The sequence below is a fragment of the Odontesthes bonariensis genome, chromosome 5 (assembly GCF_027942865.1).
Source record: "Odontesthes bonariensis isolate fOdoBon6 chromosome 5, fOdoBon6.hap1, whole genome shotgun sequence".
In the NCBI taxonomy this organism is placed as follows: Eukaryota; Metazoa; Chordata; class Actinopteri; order Atheriniformes; family Atherinopsidae; genus Odontesthes; species Odontesthes bonariensis.
This window is the reverse complement of record NC_134510.1, coordinates 20,122,161-20,138,124: the sequence shown is the minus strand read 5'-3', so window position 1 is coordinate 20,138,124 and position 15,964 is coordinate 20,122,161. Positions and strand designations below refer to the sequence as shown.

General features: G+C 42.4%; 1 protein-coding gene across 3 annotated transcripts in view; it reads left to right on the top strand.

Annotated features, from left to right (window-relative positions):
- The first annotated feature begins 4,631 nt into the window (after positions 1–4,631).
- The window catches only part of hivep3b (HIVEP zinc finger 3b), a 43,537-nt gene continuing 32,204 nt past the window's right edge, over positions 4,632–15,964 (top strand). For all 3 annotated transcript variants that reach the window (XM_075465215.1, XM_075465212.1, XM_075465213.1), the window contains exon 1: positions 4,632–4,893. The gene's annotated coding sequence lies outside the window, so the exon portion shown is untranslated. The remainder of the gene's footprint in view (positions 4,894–15,964) is intronic.

The following is a 15,964-nucleotide window of genomic DNA, read 5'->3' as shown; positions in this document are numbered from 1 at the left end:
AAAACACTGCGGGGGAAGACTGCACAAAACTGTAGAGCCATAAAACATTTAAGCAGTGTTAGCATTTGCATAGTGATGAATAATCATGCCAGATCTAAAGGGGATATTTCTCGTCAGTCAGCAGATTCATTTAAGTTTTTTTCTTTTTTTCTTTTTTCGGGTAACAGATGAATCTGTAGGATAGAGAAATCCCGACTATTAGAACCATCTGGGAACAATTTTTTACTCTCGAAGCGGCTTGATTCTTGTGAGATCGAGACCATGGGAGAAGTTGCTGTGAAACAAACCATCTGGTGGGTCAGGTTGGAGTTATTTGTCAAGTTACGGCCAGTGGTGCAGTAGTGCCTGCAAAGGTGGATATAATTTACTATATACTATATTATATAATCGCCCCTCCGATTTCATTAACTGTCTGTCTTGTTAGCAGTGATCTGTAAGACTACACTGCCATGAATGTTCAGCCAAGAATGGACCAGTGGTATGTGCACATTGTCACTTGACTTTAGGCAGTAGTCATTAATAAAGAACTTGGTTAGCCTCAGAGGAGGTGCAGATTTTGAGGCCAGTACTGACACAAAGACTGTAAGGTAAGACAACTATATGATTACACATTTTGAGTAAACTAGCTTTCAAACCTGAGTGTGAAAATTGGACAACTGTTCTCTCCCTTTGCAAGCCTTCATGTCAGTTCGCTGCTTTCATGGCTAAACATTTCATTGTTGAGTGGCAGGTTTAATATTTTCCATTATTTTCATTCATGAAACACCCCTGCCTGTGACTGGCTGACATTAAATTTTCCTACCTCATGCCTAAAACTGACCGCCCCATTTACCAAGTGCAATGAATGCAAAGTACATCTAAGGGGATTCAGAATCAGTGCTGGCATATATACAAAAGGGTAGGTGTGTACATTGTTAAATTCCCTTTTTACAGAGGGTTGATGACGATTTCACAAAAAAAGGTTCAACACGACTCCACAGAAATGTTCACAGGGATTTTTGTCAGTTTCTTGTCCTCAAAAATGAGTCAAACCGCTACAAAAAACACTCTTTTTTTTTTTTACAAAATGAGAAAATCCTTATCTGAAGAATTGCTGATGACATCCAGCTAATATTTATTCTCTTATTTCATAACAAGCATTCATGAGGATCTGTGCAGTTTTAAGGGAACAGGTGGTTAAATCTGGCAGAAACTGGCCTGTGAAGATTGGCTCCAAAATAACAATGCCACATTTTTTTCATATGAAACACACATAAACAAACACACACATTGTTATAAATACATTATGGTGCATTAATGACGCAAACAAAATTCTATCGTTTTTTTTTCTTTGCTAAAATAACCTGTTTCTTAAAGACTGAAGTACATTGGAGTAGTCATCTTTTAAACTGTTCAACTTTTTAATACAAAGTCGGTGTTCATTTACACCAGTATCAGTTCATTTTCATATACATTTGTTTTTGTTTATTCATTAATTTATTTATTGCTTCGTTAGCTTCCTTATGATTTTGCCATGAAAAAAAAATATAGCACATAATTTTGACAATACAGCTCTACAACATTTCTTAGCCATTTTACTGAAACCCTGAAATCTGCTTAGAATTTAGTCAGGTCAACATTTTCAGATGTGCCATCCTGTTGTTGTTGCAAAACAACCAGCTTATTTTCTACATTTTACAAAAGAAAATCAACAATTTATTGGGGAAAAAAAAGTCCCCATTAAGATCCACAGTGTCCACAACTGGAGCTTAACTGAAATTCAACAGAGCGGGTGAAGCTGAAAAAATTGACTTTCCCTTCCTGTAGCACTCACAATCTTTACTGACCATGCACAGCTTTTCCCCAACAAAACCTTGTTAAAAGTTGCTTCTGTCTCACAGCGTAACCTGATATTTGAAAATACTCCGTACAACTTTTTGTCCTTGTAGTCTCCAAATGACAGGAAAACACCCAGCAGCCCCAGAGACTTCAATACAAAAGAGAGCAGAATTTTCATAGAAAAACAAATGTTGCTCTGCTTTTAACTTGCCTGTATATAAATCCTCATTTTGTACACAAGAAACACAGATTCAACATTGATTTATGTAGGAAGGCCCTGCAGTGCTCAAGGTGGCAAAACGGTGCCATTAGGAGTTATGGTTTCTTTCTCAACTGCAGGTTTTAAGAACAAAGTTTAAGTGAATTTTCAATCTGAGCCAGATAGAAAATTGCCCACACTCTCACCCCTGCAACCTTAACAGCCACTCGTAACTTACTTCCAGCTGATGTCCTGACTCTACATGTACACAGAGCTTCATCTAAACACAGAGATAGAGTCAACTTCAACTATTTAGAAATTAGCAAGACACGAGGGATGGGAGTTCCAGCGATCCCTCTGCAATTTCTCCAGAAATTGCAGAGGCTAGTTCCATTAGTTGCTTCTGAAATGAACCAGCTGAACACAGCCAACAGCATCCGGGAACAAATGATAAAAAGCGTCATAAATCTCCCCTTATTTCCCCCTGTAACCATCGGGTGTCCAAATGTGAGCTCGTTTTTTTCTCCGAGGATAGATTTAATACACTCTCCGTCTTCGGCCATTGGCTCCGGTGTCATAAATCCCACCTTCATTTCCTCTGTTATCGTCAGAAGCAATTTGTCGCTGTAATAGGAGATCAGAGGCTGTAATGTGCTGATTATGAGCCACTTAGTGTGGCTGTGCAGCCACGCTTGGTTAGGCACCCAGGGATTTTTAATTGCAGATTGACTGAGACAATTGTTATCACTTGCACTGTTGGCCCTGACCTTAATCTCCACTTCCATTTTCCCACATTAGCTTGGAAATGCCGGCGTTATCTGCATTTTGCATTCATTTGCCAAGAGTGAGGTCATTCTCTCTACATAAGAATAGATCATCTCTGTATTTTCAACTGAACAAGTCATTGTTCATTGCAATAAATTAACAATAACTTTTCCAGCTGATGCTGATTCAGGTACACGTCGCTCTGCGAAAGGATTGTGCATCCCTGACCACCTCTTCGGCGGGATGACTGGAAATGCCTGTCTGAGGTGTAATTGGGTTTTAAGACTTGAATCCATTCCAGCCCCATTAAATTATATTCAGCATGCAGGGGAGCTAATTGAGTTTGGGCCCTGCTGGTATACTGCAAGTGCACTGGAAACATTTACCCAACATTAAGCCCCAATTAGGCTTTTCATGATGGGAAACTTGTTGCTGGATGATGGGAAGGTAATACGCTGATGCCTGATGGACTGATTGTGCAGATTCTCTACAGCCTGAAGGTGGGCACTAACAGCTCTTTTTCTAATGAACTGATGAACTTGTTATCTTGTTCATTTGGGCGTATCCAGGCTGCAGCGCAACGCAGCCGCGCTCCATCCTCAGCTGAATGTGTAAAAGTCTGGAAGTCTAAGTGTGTTTGTGTGCTTGTAGAGCTCTCCAATGCGCATGCTATCCCTCAGCTCAGAGGAGCAGCTAATGCAGTTATATAACAGTCAGTGCAGCCGGCGTCTGCTGTGAGCCAAATGCCAGGCCAGTCTGGTTACATAAGCCTGTCAGAGTCATATTGTAGCAGCACGGAGCGCTCACACCACAGAGTGTCCCTGCACTCCTTCCCCCGTCTACTGCTCCGTCTCACACTTCCTCCCACTGTCTTCCCTTGCTCTTCTCTCCTCTCCTCTTTTTCCACACCTCTACCCTGCCCTCCTACTTTTCCTTTCCTTTCCTTTCCTCTCCTTCCCCTTCCTCTCTGCTGCAGCGCTGCTCTCAACACCTATGAACGAAGAGTTAGAGCACTCGATGCGGATGCAGATTTGCCAGGAAAATGTGAGCCACCAGAGCAGGACTGACTGTATGCTCACGTGCATATGGTTAATTCTGCATCAGACTTTCCTCTTACACATATCACGACATGTTCCTATTCAGTACACTGGATGTTTTCTGTCTTCACAGAATATGTGAGAGCGGTTTTTATTCTTCCACGGGTCATTTGTGCACTCTGTAGTAGAGGTGAGTCGGGTGAATTGATGAGGTGTGCTGGCTCTCACCACCACCTGTGCTCTCTGATGTCTGCTGGCCTTTAGGAGTACATTTGATCTCCAGAGTATCCAGGTATGCAGTGGCCAGGACTGCCTCTGTTTGGTGATGTTTCCTGTACCTAGCCCTCCTCGCTCCACTCAGGTCCCCCTTAGGTATGAGGAGAACAGAGAGATTAGATCAGCAGAGATGCGAAACCTTGCAGCATTTCCTGTTCTTAACAGCCCACACCTGTCCAGGAGACCTGCTGTGAAGCTGTCTGACTGTTGTCATCATATATGTGGTGTGTGTTATCCGTCAGGAAGCATTACTTTTTTTTTATGAAGTATGTGAGTTGGAAGTGTGTGTGTGTGTGATGTAAAAAAAATGACATTAAATGGGCAACTGACCATGAAACAATTAGATATCCGAAGAGGAACGAGAGTATAACCAGCCCAATCTGTCTCACTGCATGAGTTTGCCCAGCTAATTGCAATTAATAGTATCAACCAGGAAGTGTTTTTTTCTAACCAATGGCTTCCTCCGCTGCCTCAAATTATTCATGAGGCGCGCCAGCCCACTGGTGGAGGCTGGCAGGAGGGCGGTGCGCGCCGGACCTGCCGTGCGGGGTGGTGCGGGTACGCTGAGTGTGTTTCGCGTAGGGCGAGATGTTGTTTTGTTGTGGCGATCAGCTGAATGTGGCATCGCTATCCGCTCTGACACAACAGTGGGAAGCACACCAAGCCCCCGCGGCTCCCCTTCCACACAAACGCGGGCGCAGAGCCGCTGTATCCAGCGCATCTCAATCCAGGAAATGCAGACTTCTGGCCCTTTCGCTGCGGGATAAAAGGCTGCAGCGCACAAACTGTAGCAAGCTGGTAAATATGAACCTTAATGTTACTGCCTGCGTGTGACTTGGTTTCGGTTGTCAGAGAGAGGAGTGGCACGGTGCGAAGTTGAGAGCAGATCCCAACCCGTGCTTCCACAGCATGACTTGTGCCTCGAAGTTGACTTGCCTGGATTAGGCTTCATGTTGTGTTGATGACTGATTAGGAGTGCGTTGCATGTAGCGGACCTCAGCAGCAGTCAGTTCTTGGGGGTTTCGGACACACTTGCTCTCCGGCTTCAGCACTCGCAGCATTGGAGTAGCGGCGGGGGCGCTGCGCACACAGCTGACAGCCTCACCGTGCACCTTCAACACCAACCCGGCTGAAGAGAGCCGCTGACAGATATTACATTAAAGATCCAGCCTGTGAAGTTTTTTTTGTAACGGGCTGCACCTAAACCTTGCCAGATTTTTAGAGGATGACATCATGCCTTTGTGCTCAGTTGATCCTGTTATAGCTTGTGATCGGCTGAGATGATCAGCTCCAGTTTGTTTTGGCGGCTGTGCAGTTTCCCTGGAGTTAAACGCCTGTTTTCATTTGTTTATTTGCGAAGCTTCCCCAGCATGCCTTGCTTGTACACCACAAGATACTGCAGCATTAATGCACAGACTACTACTCAAAAAGAGAACGACTAAGTCTGACTTGTTTATTATTCAAATTAACCCAGGAAGTAACCGTCTCCAAGAGTGTCGGCGAAGTTTTTAAGCCTCGTTTCAATACACACTTGGTTGATTCAAACGACTAACCGCAATGTTGCTTCAAAGTTAATTAATCCTGTAGAGGGAAGCATCAGATTTGAAAAACAAGTCCCACAAAGAAGCAAATGAGACATAATATTACTTTTAATCGTTTAATTAGGAAAACAGTTCCTGTATGTGAACCTCTTGGGTAGTCTGCTTGGTCTCAGAGGAATGCTGGGTAGTTTCATGTAAATGTTCATGAGTCCACCATCAAGAAAACATTGAACAATGGTGTGCATGGCAGGGCTGCAAGGAGCAAACCACTCTTGGCAGTTTGTCTAAGGTCATATGGAGAAATTAGAGGGCTGAGAAAGGGACAGATGAGAACAAAATAGAGATTTTTGGGTTTAAATGAGAAGTGTTGGAGCAAGGGAAACAGTTTTCCAGCCCAAGATCCTTTTTTCCCATCTGCAGAACATGGTGGTAGTCATATCGTGGTTTGGTCAACACCATAATCAGAATATTATCTTATTTAGACTGAGTTACATATGCTTTATGATTCCAGTTTATATGTTCAATTGGACAATGGTGCCCCACGCCATATTCCATCCAAAGTCTTAATTTTTGCAGCCATATCCCTCAAAACCTGGAGCATCACTCAGCTTTCTTTGTCGCCCCATACACTTCTTTTTACCTACAGCCGTGCCTGTTCTACACTGACTCTGCCAGTGTTGCCAGATCTTGTGATAGAAACAAGCAAACCTATCAATGAGAATAACCCCAAAACAAGCATCTAGATTCCTTAAAAAGAAAGAAAGAAGGAAACTCAAAGTTGCATATAATAAACAGACCAGGCAACTCTAGGCCTGTGTACACAATGTGACTAAGATTAGAATACTCCACTGTAGCTTAATTCAATAAGTGCTTACTCCAAATATGACCTCATAAGGGTTAAATTAAACAGAAATTGCTGTTTGTTTGGCCATCTCTTTTTCAGAGGAAAGTCTAAACGTAGCCATTGAAGAAAGATTCAAATCAGAATTCGACCAGTGGATTCCAGAGGAAAATATCAGGACATACGTCTGTTAACTGAATCACAAGAGAAAGTGGGTCACGCAGCAAGCTCAGCTCTCAAGTAGTTCTATGAAAGAATGATTAAAGAGTAAAGTGAATATTTTTGAATGTCAAGTTGAAGTACTGACCTCAATCCAAAAGAAATGTGACACAAGAAGAAGTCATGGCACGCTCTTTACATTTCGGACACTACTTTATTTAATGAGACTTGAAATGTGTTTGCTCTTCGTAGATAGAGACCACAGTGGCTACTTTTTCCTGGGAAAAAACCCCTCCCCATCCAATCCACAGGATTGTGGACCTTAAAAGACAAAAAGAAAAAACCAATAGCAGTCATGTGGCAATATTACTTGACTCGTGCTCTAACTTTCAGCACCATAATAAAAAAATAAAAAAAAGAGAGAAAAGTGTTGAAGGGGGATAAATGGAGAGAAGCCAATATGCAATTATTTCTTGTTGAATCAGCACAAAGAGGCAGCCTTACAGTGCTTCTCTCGGGCCTGGATCAGGCCCACTTGTGGTGCTGGCTGAAGAAAGGCACTAGCTCAGCAGGCATCCAAGGAGAACACTTCTCCTTTTCCGTGCAATTGTCCAAGGTTAGTTGACACCATTAAGCATTTGGTCCTTAAAAATTAAAAAAAAAACCTGCGCTTAGCGATTGCTGCCATCTTTAGAGTTAACTTAGATGGGAATAACATCTGTGTCAGACTTACTTTCATGTCTTTATAACATTGTAACTTGGCTGAAATGACAGGGGGTGGCTCGTTAAGAATAATTGCTCAGTTTTTAAGCTGGAAGTAAATGTGTTATTATCTGCATAGAACCTGTTTTTATACTAGTCAACAGCTTAGCAGCGCCAAATCATTACAAAAAGCTTTGGCATCCTGTATCATTGCTGTAGACTTGCGTAATGGCTTGCCTTAGGTACACTACAAGTAAAACATAAATCTGTCGGCACTAAGACAGATTACTGAAAGACCTCAGCCTTTTAGCCAAACACGTTTTTGTGTGTAGTCCACATGGAAACCAGCCAATTTATGCCAGTTATCACAGAGACACTTTATTTATAACTGCCTTATATGCTATATTCCTGCTGTCATGTGCTCACACATTGACCTGGAATACCCAATGTGCTTGGCCCTGACACACCGAGTCAGACTTGGAATTGGGGAAAGGTGGATTAAAGTAGTAGTAGAGAAATGCAATCAGCAGCAAAGGCGGCTGTGTGGAGTTGCTCAGACCTTCAGACACAACTCCCATAGATTAAAAAGATATTGATAACCACGGCAATGCTGGAGTCAAGGACCAGCAGCTGTATTTCTTCAGCAAGAGTGACAGTTAGATGCAAAAATCTTCAGGTGTTACAAGGATGGCTTAACACATTTAGAGAAAGTTAGCGTTTGCAAGCAGTCTGTTTTGCTTCAAGCATGAGTGGCGGTTTGACGGATTGCGCTAAATGTTAAATGTCACATTGGAACAAGTTTGGTTTTCCTTGAGAACTGGTTGAGAAAAACGATGGCACTCCTGCGACTGAAAAAGTAAAGAAAAAAAATGAAGAAAAACACAAACACACTGCGATACACACCCAAGCTGTAAAATCCCGGTGGCTGGTGGACACAACCTTTTCATGTTCCTGCTGCTGGCCATTAATTCTGTTCTCTGAAGCACCATGGAAGAATAGACCCAGTGTAGTGCGGAGAGACCACACTGAACGAGGAACAAGATCTTGGATTCGCATTTTAGACGAGCACGCACAGTACAAAATGGAGGCCAGGAGTGCCATTCTGGCAACTTCACAAATGCCCTACTACCCTAATAATTTTATTCCTGGCAATCAGTTGAATTATACTGTACTCTGAATAGATCTTTTATTAAGACATGCTCTCTGTTGTTCAGTGACCTGGTCTGTAGTCTGTGGTTCTCCTTTTCTATCAATTGGGTCAGGGTGTGTGTTTGTGTGTGTGTTGCAGGGTTCAGTTTTCTATCAGTGCGTAGCTTCCTTGCCTCTTGCTCAGGCCAGTGTTTTGGTTGGCTCTTCAAATGGAGATAAAGTTTCCTTTTGTTTGTCCGGGACCATCGCGCGGCTGCTTGGCCGTCTCCCAGGTGCATTTGCCAAAGTTATGTCATGATAAATGCAGAAGATGATGTATATGTACAGTCAGGCTGGCAGTGCAGGTTCTGCAGAAAGAGAGCACACAGAAGAGGGGTTTACTCATTCAAACACTCCCTTCTTTAAAGTTAATCATTACCTTCTCCTGCAGTTGGTAGCCAAGAGGAATGTTAGCAGATTTGCCATTTGTGATGGCAGTCCTTTCTCAAAATAGGCCACAAGTTGATTACATCACAGCAACGGCAACTTTGCACCTAGTCATATATTATTCCATTCTGACCAGATTTATATCTTGCATTGTACTTATCTGTATATCTTGTGATCTCTCTGTTTTTTTTCTTATATCAACATTGAGGGCATTTGTTTGGTATGTGTTCACTTTCCACGTAGGCCAGTGTTGTGCAACAGTTATTGTTGTAGCGTGATTACAAGCTTCTGTGCTAAACACCGCAGGTATGTCTGGAAAGGGCAGGGTCACGGTATCACTGGTGAGATTCGTGTAACACAGGGGAGAGGCTGATGACAAGATGAAAAAAAGGAACACATACACACATGCACGCTACACACGAACAGATGTAATGTTGCAATTAGTGGATATTCATATTAAGATAAAATGATTAAATCACAGCTTTTGGGGGCCAGCCACCTGACTTTTCAGTCGGGCTGTGCTTTGCCTTGAAAGATTAGTAGATGCATGCCTCATGTTTTTTATTGATCGATGATGCAGTCGAGGTATTATTTTTCAGAACCAGATATCTCTACCTCCTCTACATCTCTCGCATTCTCTCCCCAGGTCCCAAGACACCCCTCTGACCACACCCAACAGCACACAGTGCATCTGCACAGATTAAAATCTCCAGATGTCTCTTCAACACACTAATCTGTGCTCATTACCCGAACACCTGCAAAAATTACTGGTGTTTACTTGAGGTTGAACTCCTCCTGAAACTCCGTTTGCTATATAATGCATGAGGATTTTCCTTTGTGGCAGTTGCATGATAATGCATATGCATATAAATATGTATATTCATGTGTTTGAGGTAGGAGAGAAAAAGAAAACATAGGATATTTACCAACTTTTCTAATTATATATATATATATATGTATGTGTATATATATATATATATATATATATATAGTCCATATACAGTTTTCTCTCTTCAGAAACAGTTCCTCTCCCATTATGGAGCCCTTTGTCTCAGCATGCAAGGCATCCCTGCAGTAACTGCAAGTGAGGATTGGAGGGGATTTCTGCTCTGTGGGAGGGTAAGAGGGCTTTGAGGGGGAAAATCCTCCCAACCCTGCCGCGGATCTGCCGAGCAAATCAAGGCAGCGGGCGATCCTCTGGCACAATCCTCCCCAGCTACGCTGCTGCCACTGAAGCGGAGAGGCTGAACTAACCCGCAGACCCCTTCTTTAGCCGTACTCTTCAAAAGCCCCAAGAAATTTGTGGTGAAGCCCTCAGTAGAATCCAGATTTGTTTTGTCTGTCTCATGGTGCTGTCAGTCTACTTTTTGCCTTGTTCAGCCTTGAGGAACACTCTTACCTTCAGTGTGCTCATGCTATGAAGTGCGCTGGCTTGCAGGGAGCTCTGAGGCAAGCTTCTTTTTATGTTTTGGGCCATACAATGCAGCATGATCTAATATATCATGGCTGCCATTGAATACTGTGCTATGTGCAGTATTTGAAAAGACGTTTATTCATGTGCTGTGAATTTCACACATGCGTGTATATTTGTTATTTACCAGCTAGTCTCTGCAGGCAAGCTGTGCCCTAACATTGTCAGGTAAGGTCATACAAAGAACACCTCTTGCTATATGCTGTTAATTATGCAGAAGTGTGGTCGGCTGCAATCAGTAGGGAAGGTCATTTGCTTCTCACGTCACGAAAGGGCACATAACTCTACAGAAATGGGTTTGTTTTGTGTTTAGTGTTTGCACAGAAAAGTGCATTTTTATTGTGGTTTTGCAACACTACTGATGCTATGCTGACATCCTGTTTGAGGTTAAAACTACCTTTGGAAGGATCCACGTTTTACACTTTGCTTCTGTTTGATGTAAGATCACATTGCAAAGAATGGTGGATTTTCAGACATGATGTATTTTTGTACTCTATGCATGTTTATATAATATATTCTGTAACTGTTTATGTGTGCAATGTTTTGCTGATGCCTCCATATCGTAGCCCCTCAGCCAGGGCGTCTGTTTCACCTAATTGAAGGTCAATATTTGCATGAGCGTTCCTACCGACAGCTTTCATACAGAGACTGAACAGAAGACAGGCTGTTACTGCACTTCAGTAAAATCAGAGTGCCTGTCATATTCTAATCTAACATTGCCACGCCCACTGTATCTCTCTACAGTGCTTTAGGGCTGTTTCAAAGCAAAATAAAGCTCTTGTTATCATTGCAAGAGATTGCTAAAAAAAAGGAAAGAAGGAAAGAAAGAAAAGAAACTTTCTCGTTGTATCATTTTACTAAAGCAAATGTTTTAAACTTTAGCACTCCAAGTCTTACATGCTGTATTGCTCGGGAATGATTTAGAGTTTGCACATCCATTCATTCTCTATACCTGCCAATTCAGGGTCGCAAGGGGGCTGGAGTCTATCCCAGCTGCCATCGGGTGAGAGATAGAGTAAATCCTGGACAGGTGGCAAGTCCATCGCAGGGCCAACACAGAGACAAATGAGATAAACAACCATGCATATTCATACTTACTTCATTTAGAATAGTCGATTAACCTAACATGCATGTTTTTGGACTGTGAGAGGAAGCAGGAGTACCCAGAGAGAACCCGGACGTACCCCGGGGAGAACATGCAAACTCCACACAGAAAGGTCCCAGCTGGTTGAACCAGCAGCCTTTTTGCTGCGAGGCGACAGTGCTAACCATGACACCACCATGTAGCGCCAATGTGCGCACAATTCAGCAAATGTGTGGCAAAGTCCTTCTTTGATGCTAGCTTTTCCAATTTTATCTTCCAGAAAGGGGCTTTGAAAATGCCAAGCATGACTGGGAAAAAAGGGGAAAAAAACAGCATTTAAGAGACGGCCAGTATTATTTCAGCAATGCACATCTTTTGATATATTACCGTTCTAGTAATTAGTAATCAGTGCATAACGGTGGTATCATAAATAAATGTAGAATGTCGATTAATTTGATCTGGGGGCAGCTCTCGGTTGTGTTGCCACTGTTGATATTCCTTTAGCTTTGCTTAGAAAGAAGTCAAAGAGGAGAAAGATCTGCTTTGTGACGACTGTTCAGTGCAATTGTTGTCCGAGCTTTCCTCTTGTGCTCAGAGTAACTGCATGTGATTTGGAAGGCATCCATGAAGGTAACGGTTACATTGCAAATAGTAGTGAAGTTATTGGCCAAAGCCAACCATATAGTACAAAGTCTTAACATTCCATGCTATTTTTACATGTGATCAAGTCAATATAGCATCCATGAGGGTCACTTTGTAAAAAGAATGTATTTTAGCCCTAACCAAAATCTTTTTCTAACCTTATCAAAGATATATTATTATCTGAACCCAACCAGGAAGCGGTCAATTGTTTTAGTACATTTTTGTTTATTTTTTTAACTGAACGTAACTCAGAAGTGAAAAATCTGTTGTCATATGATGGTCTTGAACATGCGTCACAAACACATGAATGATTGAAAGAGCTGCATGTTACCATGCCATCCAAACCCATACATCATGCACACATGGCATGTTGTTGGAGTGTTTGTGCTTTGTGTAGTTAATGCCTCACAGCAATACAAAGAGACACCTTGGACTCCTAAAAAATGTTGACAATCACATGTAGACGTAGGCAAAGTAAATATAAATTGGCAAACGCAAAATAGAAATCTGATGCAGAGTGAGATACACTCCTCATACTGTTTTTTTTGGACTTGGACTATGAAACTGGAAACTATGATCTGTGCCAAAAAAAAAGAAAAAAAGGGGTGTACTTCAACTGTAATTCAAGTTTCAGTGTTATATAACATAATGTTTTCCTGATTCTTTGTCGAGACAAAACCACCTTTGCTTATTTTGGGTGTCTGTCTGAAAATCCTTTTAATCCTTTGAGTAGAACATTTTATCCACCAACCTCAGAGTCAAACAAAAGGAATGACAGCAGGTGAACTGTCTCCACAATGCTCTGTAGTCTCAGTGAAGTAATCTCACGTCAAATTTGTCACACCCTTGTCAGGGTCAATTACCAGTCAGAGATGGCTGTTTGGGTTAAAGGGCTGCTCAGCTTTAAGGTTGGTAGGCTGAGAAAACAGTTTATTTTCTATGTTCTGTTGCACACTAGCTCCAACCTGTATCTTGTCACAATCCTCACTGTATTTTTCAGGGTAATTTCCACACACATACACACACACACACACACACACACACATTGTCGTCGACGCCATGCCTCCTTTAGAAACTTCTGCTCCCCAGGAGAGGATCCTCCCTTCTCTGCCTCCCACCTCATGCCAGAGCAAAACCCCAGAGCTGCTGACACAGACTCACCCAGCGTAATTGAGAAAATAAACAGATGAGGGGAAAAAAGAGAGTGCCGCTCATCACAGGGCTACATGTTTATCCTCTGCTGCTGGATGTTGAATCAAGGTTTTCAATCCCTGCCTGGGGAGGAAAGATGGATGAGGTGGGGTGGATTGTGAGTGAAACTGAGGAAAAGGGAGAAATACGGTAAATAGTTAGGGGGAACTTGAAAATCCTAAGCATAAAATCTATCCATGCATGTTTTATACCCATTTACACCGTGTAGATTTAAGGGATTTGCAGCACTTGTCAGCATAATATTCAGCCAGAGGCACATGGCATTAAAATTGAATTAACGAGTATTATGAATCATATCATAATTAAGGATTTGCAACCACAACAAAGGCAACGGTCTGCAGAAGAAATGGGCTTATGTGTATTGTTGCAAGGTCAGAGCTTGCTGTAGGAAACTTCCACAGTGTGAGGAGTTCCAGTGGTTTTAATTATGTAATCCTGCTGTCCTCAACAACCTCAGTCAGCACTCCTACTGTTTGCATCCAGGTAGTCGGCCACCTCCTCCCTTTCCTCAGCCTTGCACTGTCAGCACAGTGCAAGGGAGCAACCCCAGCGTAGTCACTGCAGACTTTGATTTTTCATCAACACTCTGCGACTCTAATATGCTTAATGGCACCGCTTCTGTCCTCTGAGGACTTTGCTCTTGCTCCAGTGTCAGCTGATTGACAGGTTTCTGGACGAGGGGGTTGGTAAAGGGGAGAGGACACGTGGTGCTCATCTTTGGCTCTGGCCAGGATGCCATTTTTCACTCTGACACCTGCATCCATTGGGACAACAGGCGGTGCATAGCTGGTCGTATGCTTTTCGGTTTCAAAGACGGAGGGTTCAGCCCTCCAAACAGCTATTTTCTCCCTGTTCACCAGGATTCTCCCTCTCTTTTTCTCTGTCCCCACAGAGCCCCCATAATATGGTAGCATGTGGGTATGTACGGCTCATTGGGATTCTTTGTGAGTACAGTAGCCGGAGCGGTGGGGCTGGATTCCCACTCACTGCCCCTGAGTGGGGTGTCCATTACAGTGGCCCAAATTACACAGAAGAGGGAGATGAGGGGAAGCCCTGGTGAGAGCTGCGGAATAAGAGGACAGAGGGGGGGTGGGGTGGTGAGCGGAGAAATCAATTTGTCTCTGAGCAAAAGAAAAAAAGACACACAAGGACATTATTTTTAGGGGTGTGTGAAGTGCATGATTTCAAAACTGGCTATATGACCATTACTGTAGCAAGGCTGTAAATCTTCAGTTTGGTTCTTGAGCTAAATTCCACGGCAGATCTTTTGTCAGTGCAGAAGTGTAATGTGTCTCTGTGAATCTGTGAGATGGATGGTCTCATTGGCCTTGTGAGAGCTTGTTGGTTAAGTCCAGCCGCAGTCTCCGATTGTTTGTAGTTGTGTGTTTTTGCCTGCCGAGTTGGTCATGTTGTCATTGGCATCACAAAACCACGAGCCAGAGGTTGGTTGCTGTTTAATGGACTTTTTGTTCAAACAACGTCTTCCCTGTTTGCCCCCCCCCCCGAAAAATAAAAGCAACAACAGATATCAGAAGCTGCAGGTTGCTTTGCAGCAAGTTTCAGTGTTTCATCGCATCAATCCTTGTAATGCACTGTTTATTGCTTTTCTGTGTGACTACAGCGTTATCATATTATCCTCAGTGCAGTTTTTCATAGTGAACACAGTGTTGCATTGTATTGTGTCTCTCATTTGCCAAGTCTTTAATACTTTTGTCTGGTTGTCATAATGAGAAAAAAAAAAAAAACGGCACCAAGATGTTGTCTCTTAGAAGCCAGAGCAGTCCTTAAGTCAGGGAGATATCTACTGATGTGTTAACACTCATGCTCTATATAGTGACAGTAAATCTCGCCATGGATAGCAACACTATTCTCTTAACTTATTGCTCAAATGGCCACTTCAATCAAAACTGAAATATCTCCTTTGGATTGATTGCAAAAAACATTGTGATGAATCCAACTTGCTTTAGGCCATGCAGACTGACGTTATAACTTTTTAAAAAGATAACTCAAAACTTGGTTAAGGCGGTAATAGATATGTGTGAGTTTGGTGCAACATAAACAAATGTGTTAATAATCAAACAACTGTCTCATATTGAGTTTTGTAAAAAGTAAAAAATGAGCAAATATGAAACATTACAGTCAGCAAAAAAAAGGAAGGGTGCACTGGCTCTCACAGGTTTTCCAGCGGGTGTTCTTTAACAAGTCAGATTAAATTACAAAAAGTAATAAAGACAAATCTGGCAGAGCAATGTAATCCATCGTCATCAGGTGAAAAGCCATTAATATTTTATTTATTTATTTATATGTCAGTCTGTACCTCATGAAGACATAAAGTCGGTATGTATTGCTAAGTTTGTTTGCCAAGACCTTCCATCCATCCATCAATTTTCTATACCCGCTCATTCCAGTTCAGGGTCACAGGGAGGGCTGGAGCCTATCCACTCTGCCATCGGGCAAAAGGTCCGCCACTCCATACACACACCCGCCATGACTGTTAGTGTTACAATATTACCTCGATTAGCCCATGCGTGACAGTTTTCACTAAATACTTTTGACCTGATTTTTACTCGTGATGATATTGTAATATCGAACACTGAAATCATCAACCCCTTCTATTAAATCAGATGAATCCATAAAGACAA